A 26,907-nucleotide genomic window follows, 5' to 3' on the forward strand; every position below is an offset into this window, starting at 1 on the left:
CAGTATTGAGAGCTGGATCCCACTTGTATGGATCTTAGAAAAGTAGTCTTTGTTACATTATTGTCTTCGCAGACTAAGGTGGGCTCTTCTGCTCAGTTTACCAACTGCAATATAGTCTCTAAGCTAACAATTCAAAGGAGGTTTAGTTCAATAATAATAGTATAAATGAAAAATAGAAGAAGACTTCTAATGGATTTGGCTAGAGGGTAGACTATAGTGGCTGACGTGTTTTTGGAATATGTATCGCAATGATCTTATTTCTGATTTCACAGGGTATGGCTGATAAATAATTCCTAACCGAAATTTCTTATTTCTTTTACTGTATGGATTCTTGATATTAATCCAGAAGATGTGTTTTCAAAACAAAATTCAATTAAAAAAAGAAAAAATATATTTTAATTAATTTTCACTTCTGTCCTTCTAGAATATTGAAAGCAAAATGCAGACAAGATCTGTCTGAATAAGAAAAACTCAAGTCATTTGCAGCAATTAATTCATTGGCTAGTCCCATTCCTGAGCAATCTGCCAATTGCTGCAGTTGGAATAACTGGAGGAAAGAAACAGAACAGTTCAAGTAATGTGGGAAGAAATGATTTGTTAGCTAACTGGTGATAAATTATTGAAAGAAGTTCAAGTTTAACATGCACACAGTAAAAGACAATCACCATGCCAATAACCAATCTGAATTCTGAAAGAAATTGTGAAGCAGTGGGAAATACGTGAGCCACGGAGAGGTCTTCCAAGGTCAATGGCTGAGTATTGATAGTAACTCTCAGGACAGCTCTGACACAATTCCACATAAACAAATAAGCTAACAACTTTGCAGAGAGTGATGAGGTTATTTGTCAGTTGTACTGTTCTTATTGGACACTGCAGTTTAACAGCATGATGGAAACATAAATAATTCCATTTTGATCTATCATAAATAAAACATTGTGGAGGTGTAGGAAAGAGTATTTCACTGAAATTAACAGAGAATCAAAATACCTGCAGTTAATCTGAAGAGAAAGTAACCTGGTGACAAAATATGGTATATTAGCAGAGCTAGTACTCGGTGGTTCCTTAAATTGTTATAGTCAGGCGAGGTAATGGGGACAAGCTCCCACTGCATATTAAATGATCCCAATGGTGTGCACCTCAAATAGCCTCTGACAACCAAATCCAGCTCCTGGTTTTCATGCAAACACGAGGAAATCTGCAGATGCTGGAATTTCAAGCAACACACTTAAAAGTTGCTGGTGAACGCAGCAGGCCAGGCAGCATCAATAGGAAGAGGTACAGTTGACATTTCGGGCCGAGACCCTGGTTTTCATGTGTGGTTCAGTTACTAAGCCCGGCGGAACCATTTCTACTGACAGGAGAAGGGGCAAAAGTGGGCTAATGGTGCCTTAAGACCAATTGCTTCAGGTAGGTGGGGCTTGTCAGCCGTGGTTGGCATCTCATCTAGGAGAAGGAAAACTCTGATCTCAAACCCCCGCTGCCTTGCGGCTATACCCACTCATGCGGAAGGCTTCGGGAGTAAACCCTGAGGGAAAAATCCAGATCTGGAGTCCTTAAGACAGTCCTACATTGAGTTCAATGTTGACTGGCAACTCCTGTGATGCTGATGGTACCAAACTGTATCGGTCTCTGCCACTCTTTAGGGTTCTCATCAGATACGTAGAGAGGAGGAGCTTGGTACATGGGCAACAGCTTGCTCTCCATTTCGTACTACCCAGGCTTGCATACCCAGACAGCTAGGATGCAATATCCATGGTCGACTCTGACTGCCGGTGGCCCTCACATTATTTCAGTGATGTGATGCAAAATTAAAATGCATTTAAATATCTGGTTTCAAAAATGTTGTAAAATTGAGATAAGAAGATAATCTTCAGGGTGAAACCAAAATTCCAGCAAACCATGCCTCTGACCCCCATCCATCTGAAATAGCAGTTAGAATTAACTTGAAAAATAATCTGTATCCTTATTTTGGGGTTCTCCTTTTGCTGTGGCTGATTTTGGAGCATGTCACTTTGTCCAATACTTTCTTCTTGTCTATTGAACTCCCCCGTGTATTGTGTGACATCTTATGAACACAACCACTGAGTTACCACTGCTTTAGAAAGGCTTCTTTAATTTTCCCTTCAAAATGTACAACACAGAAATCCCTGGGAGTAGTACAGCAACTCTTTGAGCACATAAATCTCCCAACTATTAATAGATAAGCTATTTGATGTGCTAAGTGATAGTATCAGTCTGGTCTGCAGGCTTCCATGGACTAAATAACTTAGCCAATGTTGTCTGATTCACACAGGCCAATTAACATAACCCAATTGTTTACACTGCATCTCTCATCAGCCTTGTGCTATGGGCCAGCAGTCTGTCCTCTATAGACAGTGCTGTTTGTTTGCAAAGCAGTCATTTTAACCTCAGTCTGATTATTGCTTACAATTTACGCTAAGAACTAAAGACTGTCTTATTTATAGCAAGATGTTATATGGGGGGTGGCGTTGATGGCAGATCCAAATGCAAGACACAGACACTGATGTACTAGGAACAGGACAAGGTTTATCAAGAAAGCAAGGGGAGTCAGGAAGAAACGACACAGGACATGGACACAGGTCCTGGACGAGACAAGGACACCGGGCCTGGGCTAGGACCAAGACTAGGAAAGCGGGACCAGGATAAGGAACTTGGAACTAGGAGCCTAGGCTAGGACTCTGAGCCAGAGTCTGGACAGGGACCCGGAACCTGGGTCTTGACTTGGGCTCGGACCTCGGATCTAGGTGAGGACAAGACGTGGCTACAGGACTGGACGTGGGTATGGGACTGGATGAGGCTGCGAGACTGGGCGAGGCTACTTCCAATAATTCTCAAAATTAGGACTCATCAATGTCTTATACAACTTCAACATAACATCCGATCCCCTGTACTCAATACTTTGATTTATGGATTCCAATGTGCCAAAAGCTTTCTTAATGACCCTGTCTACCTGTGATGCCACTTCCAAAATATTATAGACCGGTATTCTCAGAATCCTTTATTCTACCACACTCCTCAGTGCCCTATCGTTCACTATGTAAGACCTACTCTGGTTGGTCCCACCAAAGTGCAACACCTCACACTTATTTGCATTAAACTCCATCTGCCATTTTTCAGCCCATTTTCCCAACTGATCCAGATCCCGCTGCAAGCCTCACTGTCCACTACACCCCCAATCTTGGTGTCATCTGCAAATCTGCAGATCCAGTTAACTACATTATCACCAAGATAGTTGATTTAGATGACAAACAACAACGGAGTCAGCACCAATCCCTGTGGCACTCCACTAGTCACAGGCTTCCAGTCAGAGAGAAAACCATCTACAATCACTCTCTGGCATTTCTCACAAAGCCAATGCCTAATCCAATTCACCCACTCATCTTGAATACCAAGCGATTGAACCATTTTGACCATGCGGGACCTTGTCAAATGCCTTACTAACGTCTGTACAGACAACATCTGCTTTATCAGCTTTCCTGGCAGCTTCCTTGAAAAACTCTATAAGACTGGCTAGACATGACCTAACATGCACAAAGCCATGCTGACTATCCTTAATCAGTCCATGTCTATCCAAATTTGCATATATCCAGTCCCTCGGAATACATTCCAATAACTTTCCCACTACTGATGTCAGGCTTCCTGGCCTGTAGTTAATTTTTATTGTTACTCTTTCTAGATATTATAATATTAGTTATATCATTTGCATGCTTACAAAACTAAATGAAACTATTTTGGCTTCATCAAATATTTGCTGGAGAAAAGCATAAGAACCAAACACTGATTGCAATGATGTTTTTTGACTACCTGTACTTGTTCCCAATATGAAGCACTGACTACTGACTAGTGTGTTTCTTCTGGGTGCTCCATTTTCCTCCCACATGCCAAAGGCAGCAGGTTAGAAGGTTAATTAGTCAGTGCAAATTCCCCCTGGTGCAGGTGAGTGCAGAATCTGGGGGGGGCGGCGTAAAACAGCATTATTGTAGATGGATCTTTACTGGTTGGTTTGGACTTGTTTGGATGGCCATCCTATTCCCATACTGTATGACTCTCTGACTCTTAATTATCCAATTCTCTTCTGAGACCTATGATTGACCCAGCCTTAAGCAATACATGCCAGATTAGAATGTATGATTCTGTTTTCTTCTCCTTTTATTCCCTTTGTTTCTTCTGACAATTACCTTCAGCTTGTTCCTCTGCTTACTATTCACTCAGGAAGTAAATCCGCTTTCCTTCCAACTTAAATTATCAATTCCCTCCATGATTTTTACTATCTCAAGAAATTAACCCTTAACTTTAGTTGCCCTGAGGAAGGCAACTTCAGTTTCTCTTCAATATTCAAGAAGTAAATGTATTATTAAAGTACTTATATGTTACCATATAAAATGCTGAGATTCATTTTCTTACAGGCAACCCCAATAAATCCATAACCGAAAATAACCATATTAGAATCAATGAAAGACTGCATCAACTTGGGTGTTCAACCAGTGTGCAAAAGTAACAAACTGTGCAAATTGAAATCAGAATCAAGTTTAATATCACTGACATATGTCGTGAAATTTGTTGTTATGCAGCAGCAGTACATAATAAAAAAACTATTATTGTAAATCACGGTAAGTATATATATAATATTTTAAAAGTTAAGTTAAAACAATTAGTGCAAAAAAGATAAAATGAAGTAATGTTCCTGGCTTCCACGTCCATTCAAAAATCTGATGGCAAAGGGGAAGAAGACAAAAGGAAAGAAATAATAATAATAAATAACTGAGGCCTCCGTTGGTCAGGGCCGACCATGGATGTTGCATCCAAGGTGCCTAGGTATGTAGGCTAGGACAGTACAATATGGAAAGTAAACTGTTGCCCAGTTAGCAAGCTCCCCCTCTCCGTGCATCAGAGGAACCCATCAAACAGCAGGGACTGATACAGCTTGGCACCAGCAACATTGTAGGGATTGCCAGTCAGCATTGAACTCAATATAGGACTACCTAAGGGGCTCCATCTCTGGATTTTTTCCCTCAGCCTTTACTCCCGAAGCCTTCCCCATGAGTGGGTATAGCAGCAAGGCAGCGGAGGTTCAAGATCAGGTTTCAATTAATATCGAAAATACGCGATGAAGCATACTTGAAAGTGAGTCCACAGGTTGAGGGAACATTTCAATGACGGGGCAAGTGAAGTTCAGTGAAATTAGCCCCTTTGGTTCAAGAGCCTGATGGTTGAGGGGTAATAACTGTTCCTGAACATGGTGGTGAGTTCTGAGGCTCCTGTATCTTCAGCAGTGAGAAGAGATGGTGGTGGGGGGGGGGGGCGGGGGGGGGCGTGGTCTCTGATGATAGAGTTCTTGCATTTCTGAAGAACTAAAGATCTTGGCCCTAATACTATCCCAGTTGTCTAAGCTCTTTACTCCTTCCTAATGCCCAATTCCCAGAACTGGATGCAGCAGTCCAGCAGTACCTTAGTCAAACTGGTATTTTAGTTTATTTCTACTGAACTCTTTACCTCCCATTCTTGTAAGAAAAGATCTGATTTGTAACAAAGTATCAATCTATTACATCTGGCAATGATCAGTAAGTCACTTAAGTTATTTCTTTCGCCAGTATTTGTAGATTATTTTAATTGCTTTGGGATTGAAGTCATTCTCCACTCTTCCATCACCCATCATTTCATGCACCCAAACATCCCATTGGAAGTTGCTGAATTGTGATTTGAATTGGGAAGCATTAGTTAGTATTGATCTCTCTGAGTCAGGGGTATAGCTGGCTGCAAAAAGAAAGACTTGTAGTTCAACGATATTACCTCAAGACATCTCAAGGTACCTCATGCAGAAGCAATCAACATTGGAATTTGGGGAGTACATACCTAGTTTTACACAGTTACAATAATAATAATTTAATCTAGTAGTGTAGATGGAAGGATAAATGTTGACAGGGAAGAGAAGACAACCGCCACCCCTTCTCTATGAACGAAGATGTCCTGACGAAGGGTCTCGGCCTGAAATGTCGACTGCACCTCTTCCTACAGATGCTGCCTGGCCTGCTGCGTTCACCAGCAACTTTGATGTGTGTTGCTTGAATTTCCAGCATCTGCAGAATTCCTTTTGTTAACAATGGGAAAATGTAATTCATTATATTTTGCAACCCGCTTCTATGTTCTATGTGTTGTGTCATTGGAAGACATTGATCTGATCCTGTAAAAGAATAGTTGGTGTAAAACTCTCTATCAGATGTCCTAGACCTAAAATGTCCTTACTTTTTTCTGAAGCTTCATGAAAAATTATTGTGTTTGTTTTAATCATCATGGCAACCATTACCAGGACATCAGTGAGCCAAATAAACTGCAAAAGATAGGAGGAATAAAAGGCTTCACCTTATCTGTAATGAATGTGTTTCATATTTTCTGAAGAAAACATAAATTAGATTAAGATAAAAATATAGGGACTAGGAAGATTTGTTTTCTTACAATAATGTTTCAGCCCAGGGAACTGAATGCCTTACTAGCTCAATGCCAAGTCTGAATTTTAGTCATAAACAGTTATCTACATACAATTTTAAGCGCAGTTGGACTATGACTTGTTTACTCCAGTTTGTAGATGATAAAATTCAAGAAGATAATTCTTATTGTCAGCTGGTTAACCACATAGTAGTAGCGGAGCAAATATATTAAACAGATGGTTTCTATTCATAAATTTTTCAAAGGGAAGGAATAATTTTCTCATAAAAGAAGACTTTCTTTCCACAGAATGAATCCAGAATTGTGTTTTTTTTTACTGATAGGTGGTTTAATAATGAGCAAACAACACTGAAAGCTTTTACAAACCATGTGTTTCTTTAAGTGCATTGAGCTTGCTGTAATCCAGTCCTGATCTGCAGCTTTAGAAACTTGAAGAGAATCAACCTTAATTTGATGCAGATAGCATCTGATTAATTTACCTGCATAAGATATCAATGGTAGAAGACTGTAGTGTGACTCTGAATCAGAATTCGAATCAGGCTTATTATCAAAGTCCTGTGTATACTGTGTGTTCATCTAGTCAAAAGAAATCAGAGATAGGTTCAGGAAAAATATGACTTTTCGAGGTTTATTTCCTTTGATAGGACAGAGGTAAATGCATTTTCTTAAAATTCCTTAAATGCTAACCCTTTAAAAATAAATAAAATAAGCCCCCCAGTAAACTGTACACAATTTTGCATTAATCTGTCTACATCCAGAATAAAAGCACTCCTAAATGCCACAAGTGAAGATGTCTATGATACCTCTGAATAACAAGACTATATCTTTGAGGCTGGTGTCAACTTTCAGAATATCACCAAGTATCTGAACGAGGGATACTGTCATTAACAAACATAGTACCCATTTTACACATGCTAACAACCAAAAGCAGCAATTAGTTTATTTGCCTGTTAATGTGGCTTTGAATACACTAGTGAAGAGGTAGCATTGCTGGTTAAAATCAGAAGAGACATTATCAACACAAGAGATTCTGCAAATGCTGGAAGTCCAGAGCAACAGACACAAAATGCTGGAGGAACTCAGCAGGTCTGGCAGAATCTATGGAAATGAATATAAAGTGAACACTTAAGGCTGAGACACTTCATCGGCACTGGAAAGGAAGGGAAAAGATGCCAGAATAAGAATGTGGGGGAAGGAAGACAAATTAAAAGGTGATAGGTGAGGCCAGGTGGGTGGGGAAGGGGGAATGAAGTAAGAAGCCATCTGGCGATAGGTGGAAAAAGTAAAAGGCTGAAGGAGAAAGAATCTGTTTGGAGAGGAGAGTGGACCATGGGAGAAAGGGAAGGAGGAGGGGCACCAGGAGGAGGTGACAGGCAGATGAGGAAAAGAGTTAAGAGGCCAGAAAAAAAGGGAAGGGGAAGAGGGGAATTTACTGGAAGTTAGAGAAATCGATGGTCATGCCATCATGTTAGAGGCTACCTACATGGAATATGAGGTGTTTATTTATTTATTTAGCAACTCAGTGAGGAGTAGACCCCTCCAGTCCTTCAAGTCATGCAGTCCCAGCAACCCCAACAAACACAATTAACCCTAACATAATCACAGGACACTTACCTCTTCTCTTCTCCTGCTTATCATCTTCCCCTCGTGCCACTTATCATTCTCTTTTTCCCATAATGCATTCTCCCCTCCAAACAGATCCCTTTTTCTCCAACCCTTTATCTTTTCCACCTATCACCTCAGTGCTTCTTACTTCATTTTCCCCTCTCCCCCCCCCACCCACCTGGCTTCACCTATCATCTTCTAGCTTGTCTTCCTTCCCCTCCCCCCTCCCCTCACCTTCTTATTCAGACATCTTACCCCTCCTTTTCTTGTCCTAATGAAGGGCCTCAGCCCAAAACTTCGACTGTTTATTCTTTTCCATAGATTCTGCCTTGCCTGATGAGTTCCTCTGGTATTTTGTGTATGAAGAACTTACAAAGTATTTTAATGCAGGTAACAAACAAAAGAAAATCTGAAGATGCTTAAAATCTGAGCAACACACACAAAATGCTGGAGAAACTCAGCAGGCCAGGCAGTATCTATGGAAAAAAGTACAGTCGACGTTTCAGGTCGAAACCCTTCAGCAGGACTGGAGGGAAAAAAAGCTAAAGAGTAGATTTAAAAGGTGGGGGGGTGGGGTGGTGAGAGAAAAAAACAGCTGATAGGTGAAATTTGAAGGGGAAGGGATAAAGTAAAGAGTTGAGAAGTTGATTGGTGAAGGAGACAGAAGAGACCTCCCCTTCACCATTTTCCATCCCCTTGTCCCTCCACACCTGATCTCCTTGCCCACCCATCGCCTCCCTCTGGTGCTTCTCCACCCTCCCCTTTTTCTTTCTTCCATGGCCTTCTGTCTCTTTCACTAATCAACTTCCTAGCTCTTTACTTCATCCCTCGCCCTCCAAGTTTCATCCATCACCCTTTCCCCACCTTTTAAATCTACTCCTCAGCCTTCTTTCTCCAGTTCTGCCAAAGGGTTTTGGCCCGAAAAGAAAAAAGGGAAATTGAGAAATTAGATTGGATCTATTTTTAGTGCTTTTAGTGCTATAACATATCATGTTTAACAAACAGAAAAACTAAGTCAAAATGCAACTTGAAAGATGCTAGGGAGGTTTATACCCAGAAATATATGGTCACATTGGATCTGTATGTTTCCCATAGTCACATAACAGGAAGTCACTTGCTCTTTCTCGTTCTTTAGCAGGAGATTTTGTACCACACTCTCTCTAGTTGAGATCTTTATTTATTGATGAAGAAAACTTCCCTGAAATCATTTGACAAGATCTATCCTATCTGGAACTTTTACAGCATGGGAGTCCCTGCCAATATGTCAGAAATTAAATTCAGCTACCATCACAACCATATTTCTCTTGCAACTATCTGCCATCTCTCTACAAATCTGCACCTATAAATCCCACTGATTATTGGGTAGTCTTTAATATAATCCTATTAACATGGTCATCCCTTTCTTATTCCTCAGTTCCACCATACAGCCTCAGTACACAAGCCCTCAAGTTTGTCCCGTCTGAACATGCCATGACATTTTCCCCAATTAGTAATGCCTCCCTACCACATTAATACATTTTCTCTATCATGTCTAAAACAATGGAATCCCTGAAGATTAATCTGCTGGTCCTGCTGCCGCCTCCTACAACCAAGTCTCACTAATGGCTACAATGTCATAATTCCACATGCTGATCCATGCTCTAAACTCAGCCTTTCCTACACTACCTCTTTTACATCGAAATAGATGCAATTCAGAACATTATTCCCAGCATGCTCATCTTTTTGATTCCTGTCTTTCTGTGAGAGCTAAACATCATCTTTCCCCACAACCACTCTACAACCTGCCATGGCACTTTGGTTCCCTTCCCCTGCAACTTTAGTTTAACACCAACCCATCCCCCCCACCCCCGACCAACAGTAGCCAACCTTCTTGCAAAGGTATTAGTTCCCCTCAGGGTAGCAATCCTGAGATCGCAACACTGGAACTCCTGTCCTTTAACTTCGTTCCTAACTCCCTGACATTAGTGTCACCCTTCCTGTCTATGTCCTTGGTACCATCACCTCCCTCTCCCCCTTAAGAATGCTGTGGGCTCTCTCTGAGATGTTCCTGACACTGGTACCCCTGGGAGGCAACTTACCATTTGAGAAGCTTGAATCGTGGAACAAATGATCCAGAGTTAACCAGCTCCAACTCCAGTTCCCTAATGCGGTCTCTAAGAGGCTGCAGCTGGGTGCCCTTCTTGCAGATGTCATCGCCAGGGACACTGGGGGCCTGCCTGCCGTCCCACATTCCTCAAGAGGAGATTCCACTATCTTGCCTGGCATTCCCACTAATCTAACTGCCCAATAAAAAAGAAAGATAGAAACTTACCAGAACCTTACTAGTCTCTGCCTCTTCTCACTGAAACCTCTTGAGCCAAAGCCTCAAGTCTTTCACTTTAGCACTGGCCCACTGTCAAAGAAATAAAGAGAACAAGAAGTAAAAACAACATTCAAAAATGACTTTGTTTTCATAGGCTGACCTAAGTAATGAAGATAGTATTTTCATTGTCTCTCTTTCTGCACTACTTATTTAATTTATTATTTTATACATACTTTCTACCAATTGTCTAGGCATAGCATTAGCATTGACTTATGGCATGAGAAAAGCTTCTTTCAAGAAGAGAGTCTACAGTGGATGCTATCTCATTGCCTCTCCATGCGGCCTTAGATCACCTGGGCAATACCTATGTCAGGATGCTGCTTATTGACTATAGCTCTGCATTTCACACCATCATTCCTACAGTCCTAATCAAAAGGCTACATAACCTGGGCCTCTGTACCTTCCTCTCCAACTGGATCCTCAACTTCCTAACCAGAAGATCAAAGTCTGTGTTGATTGGAAATAACATCTCCACCTCACTGACAATTAATACTGGTGCACCTCAGGGATGTGTGCTTAGCCCACTGCTCTACTCTCTCTACATCCATGACTGTGTGGCTAGGCACAGCTCAAGTGCCATCTCTAAATTTGCAGACAATACAACCACTGTTTGCAGAATCTCAGATGGTGATGACAATGTGCGCAGGAGGTGGTGTCACAGCAAAAAGCTTGTACTCGCCATCAGTGCAACCAAAGAGCTGATTGTGGAAATCAGAAAGGATAAGTTAAGGGAACACATACCAATCCTCACAGAGAGATCAGAAGGGGAGAGAGAGAGCAGTTTCAAGTTCCTGGGTGTCAAGATCTCTGAGGATCTAACCTGGTCCCAACATATTCATGCAACTACAAAGAAGACAAGATAGCGGCTATATTTCATTCGGAGTTTGAGGAGATTTGGTATGTCATCTAAAACACTGGAAAAATTCTACAGATGTACTGTGGAGAGCATTCTGACTGGTTGCATCACTGTTTGGTATGGGGGGAGGGGGACTATTGCACAGGATTGAAGTAAGCTGCAGAGAGTTGTTAAATTAGTCAGCTCCATCATGGCTACCAGTCTCCATAGCATCCAAGACATCTTCAAGGAGTGATATCTCAAAAAGGCAGCGTCCATCAATAAGGAAGCCCACCGCTCAGGACATGCCTTCTTCTCATTCCTACTGTCAGAGAGGAGATACAAAAACTTGAAAACACCCACTCACTGATTCAGGGACAGCTTCTTTCCCCTCTGCCATATGATTTCCAAATGGACACTGAACCCATAAACACTACTTCACTATTTTTTATCTCTGTTTTTGCACTACTTATTTAATTTAACGATTTAATGTATGTATGCTTACTGTAGCTTATAATTTAAAAATATATATTATATTAACATGTATTGCATTGTACTGCTGCCACAAAGTCAATAAATTTCACAACCTATGCCAGCGATATTAAACCTGATTTTGATTCTGATGTTTTGGAAGCCATTGCTATCAAATGAAGATTTTACACGAATGTTCAAATGTTATTTGTCTTCCATGTTGATGAGTGAAATTTCATTTGTTTCTCTGTAGAACTGCACACTAATTTGACTTGTACTATTCAGTTCAGAAAGGCACTGAACACAGCATCAGTACAGATCAATCCACACAATCAGAATATCAAGCAACATCCAAAAACTCCCTCTTGTTTGCCCCTCACCTTGAAGCTCTCTATGATCCTTAATGGACATTTGTAAGCCTTCTATCGCTTCATAGAATGAAACATCTGTAAACTTGCCATGTCAGAAGGTCCAGTGAAGTTGCATTAACATTCAAGCTTATTTCTACAGACAAGATTGCTTTCTTACCGTCTTAAATAGCTTTCTTTACAGGCCTGTCTTTGTTCTGTTCAACAGTTTCAACAAAAATGCTTTGAAGTGAAGAGCAGCTCTATCATGCTGTTCTGAAGGACTTGCATGATTTATCAGAGATGCTAGGGCTCCTGTCTCACCAAACATGGAGGTGAAATGCGTTGCTCTTTTAACAGCACTGATACCTATATTCAATGATCAACATGCACTAATCTATTTCTTCTATCCTTAAGTGTGAACTGCAGACTTGAATTTCATTCCATCCTCATCACCAATGTTCTTTAAGTATTTTCAAGTGGACAGTGGGCACAATAAAACACAGGAAATGTGCGGCTCTTGAAAAGATGTGTCTGATGTATTCAATGTTCTTTTTAAATTTTGCTCAGTTGCACATTGCAGATATGATCAAACTGATCAAGTTTGTGGTACTACACATATTTATCTACCCTAGGTAAGTGAGATCATTATTGCAATTTACATTTCAATAAGTGATACCAACTCTATCTTCTTTCTCTCTGAAAGCACAGCACATATTCAACCAGCTTTCAGTGAACTACAAATTTTTTAAGCAAGAGTGAATGTTTTAAGAACCACAACAGTATATTTTTATATTACTGTAATGCTACTGTGATATACCACTGTTCCTGTTCTTTGTGATGAAGACTGATAGGAATGAGGTAGCTAAAGGGAGGGGAAGGACGGGGAGAATTATACTCTGTAGTTTAATTCTTCTTCTAATGATTGACTATGTGATGGCATATGTCAAGTCTGGCATCAATTTACTGTTTCACTGTAGGCGTATTAATATGCCGCATAGTAAGATCTGAAAAAAATGCTAATATGAAAGATTAAGCCAAAGCTAAAAGTTCAAAGTTCAAAGTAAATTTATTATCAAAGCATGTATACGGAATGTCACCAGATTCTATCCTGAGATTTATTTTCTTGCAGGCATCACAGTAGATCAAAGAAATACAACAGAATAAATGAAAAACTACACAAAAGCCAATAATAAAGTCATGAAGACATCACAGATTACATTGAAAAAGATGTTCTTGCTATTGTTGGTGTAGTAACTTGGATACCAAAAACTCTGCATGACCGAAGTAGCATCTTCATTTCCATTTTGCTCCCAATGATTTATTTTTATCAAATGTCTGCAAAGACCAGATTTATTCTCAGCTCACTCGTGAGTGAGACTGATAAATTACTCTTGCAGTTTTCGGAAATTCCACTAACATTAAAGAGATACACAATTTCTGGAAAGGAACATCTTACAAAATGGTACATTAGAACAAGAGAAACAAAAGAATGTGAAATGAGTTTCTCCAATTATAAAAATGAAGAGTTTGAGTTGAGACATGCAAGATGTGTTCATTACAATAAGAGGTTCTGATTATGAATATTGAACTACTCCGCTTTTGCTTATCATTCAGTAACTAGGGAGTTTGATTTAGAAATTTATCTTTGCCAGTTATGCTAAAATGAACAATATGATTATACCCAACTTTGAAAATACAGCTCAATTGAAGTCAATTAAACCCAGTGGAATCAAAAAGAAGATACAACCAGTGTTATCATGCATTTTAGCATTGACTGAGGATGAATTACTAGATGCTGAGTTGTTTTGATTATGACATAAAGAACAAACTGAACAGATTTGTTTTCATCCAGACGATTCAAATATACCAGATGAAAGCAGATTCATAATGTTTCTTTTTAAATTGCAATATTAAATATTTGATGGAAAGAAAGAAAGCACAGAGCCATTTCAGAGAACTCATTCGTAAAGCACAGCAAATTATCTATGTATTTTAATGTGTAAGATTGTACATACTCTGATTTGACAAAAATACTGCACAATATGGTCGAGCACATGCCACCAAATTGTTTGAGCTTTTAAAATGCACATGGCAAAGTCAAGCGTAAAAACTAGCTCTTCCTTCAGTTAGTCCTGACGAAGGGTCTCGGCCCGAAACATCGACTGTACCTCTTCCTAGAGATGCTGCCTGGCCTGCTGCGTTCACCAGCAACTTTGATGTGTGTTGCTTGTAAAAGTAGTAATGCTTTTAATATAAATAGTTGTATTTTCAAAATTGTATTTGCTGCTGTTACACTGTCAATGGAAAAGGGAAAAAATGAACTAGAAAATGTCATTTCTGCCCTCTTAACACTTGAGAGCTTCATGGTCAATGAATAACTTTTGAATTATTGTTAGCAATGTTACGCCCAGAAACAAAAGCATGATAAATAAACGGGTAGCATAAATCACAGTAACCAGTGGCCTAGACAAAACTGAGCACTTACTGCTCTTCAGATAAATGCACTCAACCAAATATGTTCATTGAAACACTAGCTCCAGAAAACTATTTTAGGGTCTTGGCCATTTGACCTATTATTCTATAATGCCTCATGTATTATTTGTTAAGTTATCTTTGAAAAACCTTCACATATTTCACTGCATTAGAAGTACTTTATAAATGTGTGACCCTCAGGTTCGGACAGAATGCATGTGTCTAGGGGAAGACAGCCTCCGGCCCAGCCAAACTTGAGAAATCTTGTTTGTGTGGATGCTGCACGATGTGTTGCCCGGTTGCAAATTAGTACCACAAATGATCAGACAGTACGCCATATGCAATTGAACAATTGAGCTTTATAATTCTTAATTTGACTATAGGGTTAGTAAAGAAAACAAAAAGAAAAAGGGCCCATTTTAATAAAACAGTCCAATATGCACGTTGGAGTTCACGGTTTTCCATCCATTCATTCCCATCGAACTCCTCCGAGCATTGTCAACCCCTGGGCCCTCAGTCCAAGTCCACTCCATCCTGCGGTCTACCAATTCTCACCACTCGTGTCCTCTCTCTTCATCTCTCACTGACAAAAGACCGCGAAATCCCTTCTCTCGGGCACATAAGAAACATTCCGCACATTCCGAAGCCCCCGTTATCTCTAATCGTAACCTAAACTCTGCAGCCACAGAAAAACCATTACATTAGCAGTTAACCCTTTCCCAGGGCATTACAAATGCAAGTTGTTGTATGTCAGAAGACTAACTATACTCCTCTCCTGTCAAGATGAAAGGATAATTGTGGTTGACCGTGATACTGAATGACATATAAAGTGTGCAGGATGATGAAGTCCTTATGCTTGCTTCTGACTGAGGCCCAGTTCTAGGATCTTGCTCAAAGCTGTGGTGGGGTGGTACAAGCGGCTTCCAAAGTCTGGAGTCCCATTTCTGATCAGAGTCTCGTGATCACTCCTGGGAACCGAATCCTGTGAGACCAGACTCACAGAGTCTAGTTCCGCCAGATATGTGCTTCAAAATTTCTCTCACAATTTAAAAAAAAACATAGTTTCAGGTCAGGCTGTAGAGCATATAAAAAAATCACTGGAAAATTATTTTAAAATTCACTGAAAATTTAGTATGATATGAGATTATTTGGAGACATTTGAGCCTTCTATGACAGAACAAAGATTGAACACTGCCCTGTATTTATATCCAGTCACTGTAAAACAGTACACACTCATTTATTTGGAGATCACAGCATTACAGGTTTAAATGATGTTATCTTTTCAGGAGATTGTGCTGATGTGGAAACATTGCATTAGAAAGGCATGAAGCCTAAACACCTGATAAATGCTGGCACCCAGAACTAATCAGTGGGTAGAAGAGGATGGCTGCTGAGGGAATCTATAAAGTGATGTAACACAAAGCTTCTCCCGATATAATGCATGTAAAATATTCCGACTTCCCTTTGTTCCAGACAGCATTTTTTCATTCATGAACGCACTAGCTTTGTTGTACACTTCTTATTTCTATGCCACATAAATCAAGCGTTGATTCAGTCCTAAGTAAGTATTTCTGCTGCTGCCAGAGCATCAGACATTTAGCTCGCTCTTCAGTTCTGCAATTCTTTGTGATCGCTTGTATTGAAAGATTATCAGCTCATATGAGATTTTGTCAGAGACAATATTTCACAATGCTAAGGTAATTCTTGGCAGCACTAGCACGGGCTGAAATTGCTCCAAGTGGTTTCTGTTCAATAAGCTCAGCAGTTTAAAGAGATAGCATTGTTTGTCACTGAAAATCTTTTGACCCGTGCAAATAATGTTATCTAAAAAAATAACATCCTAATTAGAAGAAATCAATATCCCCGTTTAATATTAATGTTGTGATATTACCAGATACTCTGCCACTGTTAAGAGCGTTGTTTTTTTTGGGATCATTTTCCAACAGTGCACAACAAGAATCAACTCCACCAATGCAAAAGTGATATCCTATCCTACTGTGGTCACAGAGAGCCTGTTGGATCAGTTCCCCTGTCTGAAGTCCCTCTCCACCCAACACCTTCTATGGATGCAGAGGGCTGAACCTCTGTATCTTTCTGGACAGGACATAGAGTGAATGTAAAATTCCCACCCCGGAAAACTGAGAAAGAGCCAATAAAATGGCAACTGAATTTACCTTCGGTTGTTATGTAGCTAACATTCAGACACACCTAAACTATTAAAGGACCCTGGTTAAAAAAAATAGAAAGAGGGGCATAGCAGATAAAGGCAGGCGGGAACCAGTGAGGTACTTGAGTATAAGAAATGCAAGAGAACACTTAAGAAGAAAATCAGGAGGGCTAAAAGAAGGCATGAGATTGCTCTAGTAGACAAAGCAAAAGAGAATCTCAGGGGTTTCTACAGATACATTAGGAACAAAAGAATAGCAAGGGACAAAATGAGTCCTCTGGAAGGTCAGAGTGGTAATCTATGCATGGAGCTGAAAGAGATGGGGAAGTATTAAATAGATTATCCACTTCTTTTTGGATTCCAGACCTAACCAGTTCCCCTTTACCACCACTCTGCTCCATCTAGCAGAATTAGTCCTTACTCTTAATAATTCTTCCTTTGGCTCCTCCCACTTCCTCCAAACTAAAGGTGTAGCCATGGGCACCCGTATGGGTCCCAGCTATGCCTGCCTTTTTGTTGGCTTTGTGGAAGAATCCATGTTCCAAGCCTTTACTGGTATCTGTCCCCAACTTTTCCATTGCTACATCGACGACTGCATTGGCGCGGCTTCCTGCACGCATGCTGAGCTCGTTGACTTCATTAACTTTGTCTTCAACTTTCACCCTGCCCTCAAGTTTACCTGGTCCATTTCTGACACCTCCCTCCCCTTTCTTGATCTTTCTGTCTCCATCTCTGGAGACAGCTTATCTACTGATGTCTACTATAAGCCTACAGACTCTCACAGCTACCTGGACTATTCCTCTTCCCACCCTGTCTCTTGCAAAAATGCCATCCCCTTCTCGCAATTCCTCCGTCTCTGCCGCATCTGCTCTCAGGATGAGGCTTTTCGTTCCAGTATGAAGGAGATATCCTCTTTTTTTTAAAGAAAGGGGCTTCCTTTCCTTCACCATCAACTCTGCCCTCAAACGCATCTCTCCCATTTCACGCACATCTGCTCCCACCCCATCCTCCCGCCACCCCACTAGGAATAGGGTTCCCCTGGTCCTCACCTACCACCCCACCAGCCTCCTCGTCCAACATATTATTCTCCATAACTTCTGCCACCTCCAACAGGATCCCACCACTAAGCACATCTTTCCCTCTCCCCTCTCTCTGCTTTCCGCAGGGATCGCTCCCTACACGACTCCCTTGTCCATTCGTCCCCCCATCCCTTCCCACCGATCTCCCTCCCGGCACTCATCCTTGAAAGTGGAACAAGTGCTACACATGCCCTTACACTTCCTCCCTTACCACCATTCAGGGCTCCTGACAGTCCTTCCAGGTGAGGCAACACTTCACCTGTGAGTCAGCTGGGGCGATACACTGTATCCAGTGCTCCCGATGTGGTCTTTTATATATTGGCGCGACCCGACGCAGGTGTTTCACTGAACGCCTATGCTCTGTCCGCCGGAGAAAACAGGATCTTCCAGTGGCCACACATTTTAATTTCACATCCCATTCCCATTCTGATATGTCTATCCATGGCCTCCTCCACTGTAAAGATGAAGCCACACTCAGGTTGGAGGAACAACATCTTATCTTCCATCTGGGTAGCCTCCAACCTGATGGCATGAATATTGACTTCTCTAACTTCTGTTAATGCCCCACTTCCCCTTCGTACCCCATCTGTTATTTATTTATTATTTTTTATTACGGTATTATTAATTTTTTTCTCTCTCCTTTTTCTGCCTCTATCCTTCTGACTATACCCCTTGCCCATCTTCTGGGTTTCTCCCCTCCCCCTTTCTTTCTCCCAAGGCCTCCCGTCCCATGATCCTCTCATATCCCTTTTGCCAATCAACTGTCCAGCTCTTGGCTCCATCCCTCCCCTCCTGTCTTCTCCTATCATTTTGGATCTCCCTCTCCCCCTCCCACTTTCAAATCTCTTACTTTCTCTTCTTTCAGACGAAGGGTCTCGGCCCGAAACGTCGACTGTACCTCTTCCTATAGATGTTGCCTGGCCTGCTGCGTTCACCAGCAATTTTTATGTGTGTTATTTGCATCTGTATTTGTTTAGGAGATAGTCACAGATCTATACATGTGAGGCACTGCAGCAGAAAGCTCGTGGACCCTATGTGGATTACAGAGGACGAGGTCTTTGCTCTTTCAAGTCAAATTAAAGTGAATAAATCCCCAGGGTCTAACAATGAGTTTCCTTGAATCCTGTAGGAGGCTGGTGCAGAAATTTCAGGGGCCCTAGCAGAGAAATCTAAAACATCCTTAGGCATGGGTCAGGTGCTAGAGGATTGGAGGATAGCTAATTTGCTCCATTGTTTAAGATAGGCTCTAAAAGTAAACCAGGAAATTATAGGATGGTGAACCTGACATCAGTAGTGGGAAAGTTATTGGAAAGTATTCTGAAGGACTGGTTATATAAGTATTTGGATAGACAGGGACTGATTAAGCATGGTCAACACAGCTTTGTATGTGGTAGGTTGAGCGTTTGAAAAAGTTACCAGGAAAGTTGATGAAGGCAAGGCAGTGGATGTTGTCTACATGGGCTTCAGCAAGGCCTTTGACAAGATCGCACATGGAAGGTTGATCAAGAAGTTGAAGTTGCTTGGCATTCAAGATGAGATAGTAAATTGGATTAAATATTGGCTTCAAAGAAGAAGTCCGAAGGTAGAAGCTGGTTGCTTCTCTAACTGCAGGCTTGTGACCACTGGCGTGCCACAAGGATTGGTACTATCTCTGTTGTTGTTTGTCATCTATATCTATGATAATGTGGCAAAATGGATCTGCAAATTTGTGGATGACGCCAAGACTGGGGAAGCAGTGGACAGAGAGGAAGACTTGCCTTTTACTTTCCTTTTATATTGTATCTCTATTAATTATATAGTTCCAGTAAGATCTATAAATTGTATTCTGTAAATCACATATGGTTTAATGTCTAAGTGGTAGGTGCAGGAGGAAGGGCATAAGATTTTTGGATCATTGGGCTCTCTTCCAGGGAAGATAGGACCTGTACAGAAGAAATGAATTGGAAGGGGACTATTATCCTAGTGGGAAGGTTTTGCAGAGCCGCATGGTGGGGTCTAAAGTAGAGTTGCAGGGAGATGGGAACCAGAGTGCCAGAACAGTCAGTGGATATTCCAATCAAAATGGTGCCTGTGTACAACACTCCTTCGGTCGACATCTCCCAGATAGACCATGAAAAAAAATAGTTCACTTCTTTTATGTGGTTTACAGTTTTTTTTTATCTTGAATGTAATTCTGGAACTGTTGGAGCCTGTGATTTGCAGTTTGGAGATCGTTTGGGTGTTTCAGCACTCTGCAGCCTCTAGGAGCATTCAGGGAGACAGAAGCAGTGTGAGCAAACCTGCTGGTGAGAAGGCTGCAGGACACAAGCTGATGTTTGACTCCATTTCGCCGATTAAAGCAACGAGGGAGATTGAAATATTGAGGTGAATGCAAAAGGTGGAATGCTGGCTGTCTGCCTTTTGATCACTGGTGGGATCACTCTGTTACAGAGAGGGGACACTGCTTTTTGATTGCTGCGGGGGAAAGGCTTGCCGCTGTGCCTGGAAAATGTTACCTAGGTTTTCTGTGATTTGGTTATGGACTTGGACGATTGACTTTTTTCAGTCTTTCAGTTTTTATATTCTGTATTTTTCGCCTGATCTTTCTCATTTTTGTGTGTGATGTTGGGTGGGGGAAAGTTTGGGGTCAATGTACCTGTTCTGTTTTATTCATTTTTGTGTGGGGAGGAGAGATTTGGGGGTTGATGATCGTGCTGCTGTTCTTTCCTTTCTTGGTTTCATGACTATCTGGAGAAGAAGAATTTCAGAGTTGTTTACTTTGATAATAAATGAATCTTTGAACCTTTAAACCTTTGAGAGGTTGTGCAGATAGGTGTTGTTAAGTGTAGGGGGTTTCTTCTTTTATGTTACTGCTAAGGCTAATAAAATGGCTTCTTTGTTATGTTAAAATAAAATGGTGTCTCTGTATTGTTAACTGCTGAGACAGTGGTTCTCTATAGCAGCTTGTTCTGGGTTATAATTATTGATAACGAGAATTGTATTCATTTGCTAACCAATTGGGATAGATGTTATTCTTTCTTGTGTGTCTGTAAGCTATTGTTTTCTCAGGCTTTGGGGCAGTTGGCACGATGGGGACAGAGAGAAGCGACGCGATGCTGTAAGCTGGGCGACGGAATGGCCTCCGAGTGGTAGTCTGAGGCCCAGGGTCTTCGGCAAGGAGAGGAGACGAGGACAGACTCGTGTGGAGCGTCTGGTCGACCACTGTGGTTGGTCCCAGGCGGCAGGTCGAGGGGGTCGGAGGAGATCGGATGATGGAAAGAAGACTCCGTTAATTGAGCTCCAACTGTTGTGCATGAAATGGTTGAACTTTGATAAGTTTGGCGCCTTTTTCTTTCCTTTTATATTGTATCTCTATTAATTACATAGTTCCAGTAATATCTATAAATTGTATTCTGTAAATCGCATATGGTGTATTGTCTGTTACTTGGCGGGGTGGGGTACATCACACAGCATCCTCATAAACTCGATTACAGAGTTTGGCAGGGCCGAAGGCTGCTTCCCCTAGACGGAAGCGAGCTGAGCGAGCCTGAGGCTTATCAGGAGACGACATAAAATTTCAAACAAAGTTTGGAATCAAAAGGTTGAGCATGTGTAATGTTATATCAGGTTTGTGGGTCCGGCAAGTGAGACAGGAAATGCACCAACTTTGAATAGGTATATTAATCATTTATTTACGAACAGTAAAAATTCATGTTCCCCAAGTTACCGACACTACAAAGCTGAATACTTAACAAAGATAAGTACCTTTAACAAACATACTTAGTTAAAAGTGCGCGCAGAGCACACCTTCCCGATGGTCTTGCCTTAAACAAAGGAAGAAGAGAGCAAGCCCATTCCACGTGCTGTTTTATACACCCAGGATATTTGAAACTGGACACCAGGCATCTATCCAATGGGAGAACCCGGGCACCTTCTAAAGTAACCAATCACTTTTGACAATCAGAATAAGGCACACCCCCAGAGGGCAGCATGGTACAACTAGTGCCTGGGCTGCGTATATTTCAATGCAAGAAGTATTGTAGGAAAGGCTCAAGGCATGGATCAATACCTGGAATGATCAAGATTCAAAGGTATATTTATTATTCGAGTACATACATATCACCCCATATAAACCTGAGATTCTTTTTCTGTGGGCATACTTAATAAATCTATAGAACAAGAATTGTAAATAGGATCTGTAAACTGTAAATATCAGGAGCTGTAAACTGTAAACAAACTGTGCAAATGCGGATATAGATAAATAGCAATAAATAATGAACATGAAATAACAATATAACAAGAGTCCTTAAATGTTTGTAGCCTTTTGTTCAAGAGCCTGATGGTTGAGGGGTAGTAACTGTTCCTGAACCTGGTGGTGTGGGTCCTGAGGCTCTTGTACCTTCTACCTGATGGCAACAGCAGGAAAAGAGCATGGTCTGGGTGGTGAGGATCTTCGATGATGGTTTTATGCGTGACATTTTGAGCTAAATCCACCACCTTTTGTAGGATTCTCCGCACAAAGGCATTGGTAATGGTGTTCTCATACCAGACCACAATGAAGCCAGTCAGCACACTTTCCACCACACGTTTGTAGAAGTTGGTCAGGTCTTTCAATGACATGCCGAACCTCCGCAGACCCCCGAGAAAGTAGAGGCGCTGTTGTGCTTTCTTTGCAGTAATAATTATATGATAGGTCCAGGACAGGTCATCTGAGATAGTGACACCCAGGAATTTAAAGTTACTGACCCTCTCCACCTCTGCTTTCCCTCTCCTGAAGTCTGTCATCATTTCCTTAGTCTTATTGACATTGAGTGAGAGTTGTTGTTATTACACCGCTCACCCAAGTCTTCAATCTCCCTCCTGTATGCTGATTCATTACCACCTGTGATACAGCCCACAGCAGTGGTGTCATCAGCAAACTTCTATATGATGTTGAAGCTGTACTGAGCCACACAGTCATAGGTGTAAAGTGAGTAGAGTAGGGGGCTAAGTACACATTCCTGTGGTGCTCCTGTGCTGATGGAGATTGCGGAGGAGATGTTTTGCCAATCTGACTTGACTGGGGCTACAAGTGAGGAAATTCGGGATCGAAATTGCACAAAGAGGTATTGAGGGCCAGGTCCTGGAGTTTCTTAAATAGTTTTGAGGGGATAATGGCGTTAAATGCTGAGCTGTAATCGACAAAGAACATCCTGATGTATGCATCTCTGCTGTCCAGATGTTCCAAGGTTGTGTGAAGAGCCAACGAGATAGCATCTGCTGTAGACCTGTTGCTTCAGAAGGTGAATTGGAGCAGATCCAAGTCGCCACTCAGACAGGAGCTGATATGCTTCAACACCAGCCTCTCAAAACACTTCATCACCGTGGATGCAAGTGCCACTGGGTGATGGTCACCATGACAGGTTACCACGCTTTTCTTGGGCACCAGTATGATTGAATCCTTCTTGAAGCAGGTGGGTACCACACACTACCGGAGTGAGAGGTTGAAAATATCTGTCAATACACTAGCCAGTTGGTTGACACAGGTCTTCAGTACTTGGCTTGGTACACCGTCTAGACTAGATGCTTTCCTTGGATTCATTCTCTTGAAGGCAGCCCGCACATCTTCTTCAGATACTGAGACCAAAGGACCATTGGGAGACACGGGGGGTGAACGATGGTTCCTCCCCGACCTGGTGGTCAAAGTGAATGTAGAAGGCTTTGAGCTCATCTGGAAGCAAAGCTCTGCTGTCTCCTATATCACAAGATTTAGCTTTGTAAGAGCTTATGTTATTCAAACCCTGCTACAGCTGTTGAACATCTGTCATTGATTCCAGTCTAGACCAGAATCTCCATTCACCTGAGAGATGACTTTCCAGAGATCTTACCTGCACCTCTTGTAACATTCTTGATCTCCTGACTTGAATGCCTCTGATCTGGCTGTCGGTGGTTCTGACTTTCAGTGTTCATCCAGGGCTTCTGATTGGGGTAAACCTGAATGATTTTGCATGGATGTACTCATCCACAGCAGTTTTAATAAAGTCTGGTGTAGTCTCTCAGATCCTCAGATGAGTTCCTGAACACAGCTCAGTCCACTGACTCAGGGCAATCCTGTAACCGTTCCTCAGCCTCCCATGACCACCTCTTAATTGTCGAACTCTGGAACCTTGCTCTTCACACTCTGTCTGAATGCAGGAAGCAGGATTACAGCGAATGATCCGACTTGCCAAAATGCAGTCTCAGGAAGGAACGATCGGCATTCCTTATCATAGTGTAGCAGCGATCTAGTGTCTTGGGGCCTCTGGTGACACAAGTTACGTGCTGGTGATGATTGGGCAAGGTTCTCTTCAAACAGGCCTGGTTAAGGTCGCCGACTATAATTTGAAATGTGTCGGGGTGGATCGTTTGTAGTTTACAGACAGCATCGTGCAGTTTTGTGAGTGCATGCTTACAATCGACTGCTGGTGGTCTATAACTGCGGTTAGGATCATGGATGAGGACTCCTGAGGAAAATAGAATGGTCTACATTTAATCGTTAGTGTTCTAAGTCAGGGGAACAAGAAGTCAACATAACCCCAACTAAAAAGCATACGCTGTCACCCCTTTGGAGGTTCAATCCATTCTGAAAATCGTAAAACCTGGTTGGATAGCTGCGTCCGGCGTGTTTGCTGTTAACCAAGTCTCAATGCAACAAACAATTGAGAACTGCCTCATCTGCCTCCGATACAGCAGCCTTGCCCTGAGATCGTCAGTCTTACTTTGCAGTGACTGTACATTCGCTAACAAGATGGCAGGCAGAGGAGGCCTCATCTCCCTGCACTTCAGCCTGGTTTGAATCCTGCCTCTCCTGCCGCATTTTCAGCCTTGGTCTTGGTGTTGACCCTTAAGGGCAACACGTTTAACTCTTTTGCATTTAACCAGATTGCCACGAAAGTAGTTCAGAAGGAGCAGATTTAAGAGGAATTTCTTGCAGCCTTCAGAGAGTCGCTGATGTACGCTGGCACTATCTTGGATGACATTATAGCCATTTGGGAGACCTAGCTACAGGAGGGGCAGCACTGGCAGCCCAGTATTCTGCAGTTCCATTGTTCTAGATGCAACAGAGCAGGAGGGATTAAAGGAGGAGGTGTGGCGTTATTAGTCAGGGAAAATGACACGGCAGTGCTTAGTCAGGACAGACTGGAGAACTTGTCTAGTGAGGCATTATAAGTAGAACTGAAAAGTAAGAAATGTATGACTATGTTAATGGGGCTATATTACACACCACCCAATAGTCTGAGGGATTTAGAAGAACAGATTTGTAAAGAGATTACAGACTATTGCAAGAAACGGAAGGTTGCTATGGTAGGCGATTTTAACTTTACTCATATTGATGGGACTTCCATACTGTAAAAGGACTAGATTGGACAGAGTTTGTCAAATGTGTTCAGAAAAGTTTCCTTAATCAGTACATAGAAGTCCCAACGAGACAATCTGCTGTTATAGAATGAGACAGGCCAGGTGACAATGTGTAGGGGAAGAACACTTTGCATCTAGTGATCACAATGCCATTAGGTTCAAAGTAGATTTGCAAAAAGATAGGTCTGGTCTGCCGCGGGCTGAGATTCTAGTACTTGGTAAGTGGGAGGCCTTCAAAAATGGATGAAAGCAAGGCAGTGGATGTTGTCTACTTGGACTTTAGCAAGGGATTTGACAAGGTCCCACATGGGAGGTTGGTCAAGAAGGTTCAGTTACTCAGCATTCAAGATGAGGTAGTAAATTGGATTAGACATTGGCTTTGTGGGAGAAGCCAGAGAGTGGTGGTAGATAATTGCCTCAGTGACTGAAGGCCTGTGACTAGTGGAGTGCCACTTGTGGAGTGGACATGCTGGGTTGTTGTTGCTTGTCATCTATATCAATGATCTGGATGATAATATCATTAACTGGATTAGCAAATTTACGGTTGACACCAAGATTAGGGGTGTAGTGGACAGCGAGGAAGGCTATCATAGTTTGCAGCTGGATCTGGACCAGCTGGAAAAGTGGGCAGAAAAATGGCAGATGGAATTTAATGCAGACAAGTGCGAGCTGTTGCACTTTGGTAGGACCAACCAGGGTAGATCTTACACAGTGAACAGTAGGGCACTGAGGAGTGTGGTAGAACAAAGGGATCTGGGAATACAGGTCTATAATTCATTGAAAGTGGTGTCACAGGTAGTTATAATCATAAAGAAAGATCTTGGCACATTGAATCTTCATAAATCAAAGTACTGAGTTCAGGAGATGGCATGTTATGTTGAAGTTGTATAAGACACTGGTGAGGCCGAATTTGGTGTATTGCATTTTGGTCACCTACCTCAAGAAGGATGTAAAGAAGGTTGAAAGAGTACAGAGAAAATTTACCAGGATGTTGCTAGGATTTGAGGACCTGAGTTAGCAGGAAATATTGAATAGATTAGAGCTTTGTTCCTTGGAACATAGAAAATTGAGGGAGATTTGAGGTATACACAATTATGAGGGGTACAAGTAGTGTAAATGCAACCAGAATTTTTCCACTGAGGTTGGGTGAGACTACAACTAGAGGTCATGGGTTAAGGGTGAAATGTTTAAGGGGAACAGGAGGGGGAGCTTCTTTGCTCGGAGGGTGATGAGAGTTTGGAATGAGCTACTAGCACATTGATTTCAACATTTACGAGAAGTTTGGGTATATACATGGATTGGGGAGGTATGGAGGGCTCAGGTCTGGCTGCGGATTGATGGGACTAGGCAGATTAATGACTTGGCACAGATTAGATGGACCGAAGGGCCTGTGTCTGTGCTGTAGTGTCCTATGAGTTTATGACTCTAATTTTACTTTCAGCTAATAAATCATTAAAACAACAATTTAAAAAATACATGAAAAAATAAATAATTTCAGTAGAGCAACTTAATTTTCCCATTGTCTCCCAAACTTTTACCTTACAATCCCCAATGGATTCTTAAATCCAGTGCCAAGTCTGATTTAGTGAAACTGACCAAGGCTGAGTCCACAGGCACGGCAAACAGACAAGCTCTTTCAGTGTTTCAATAATTTATCAGCATCAGCTGTTGTCAGCAAAGCCGGGGCGTCCAGAACATGCAGCACTTTTAAAGACTAATCTCTGGTGGTTCTTACATTAACCACC

The 26,907-nt window shown here is 41.7% G+C and overlaps 1 long non-coding RNA gene across 1 annotated transcript in view; it reads right to left on the reverse strand.

Annotated features, from left to right (window-relative positions):
- LOC134348408 (uncharacterized) overlaps positions 1-26,907 on the reverse strand; it is a 72,522-nt gene that overhangs the window by 16,145 nt on the left and 29,470 nt on the right. Inside the window, exons 2-3 of the long non-coding RNA XR_010018419.1 lie at positions 10,382-10,462; positions 6,945-7,041 (exon numbers count right to left, since the gene is read on the reverse strand). This is a non-coding gene — a long non-coding RNA (uncharacterized LOC134348408). The remainder of the gene's footprint in view (positions 1-6,944; positions 7,042-10,381; positions 10,463-26,907) is intronic.

Source organism: Mobula hypostoma, chromosome 1, assembly GCF_963921235.1.
Source record: "Mobula hypostoma chromosome 1, sMobHyp1.1, whole genome shotgun sequence".
NCBI classification, from domain to species: domain Eukaryota; kingdom Metazoa; phylum Chordata; class Chondrichthyes; order Myliobatiformes; family Myliobatidae; genus Mobula; species Mobula hypostoma.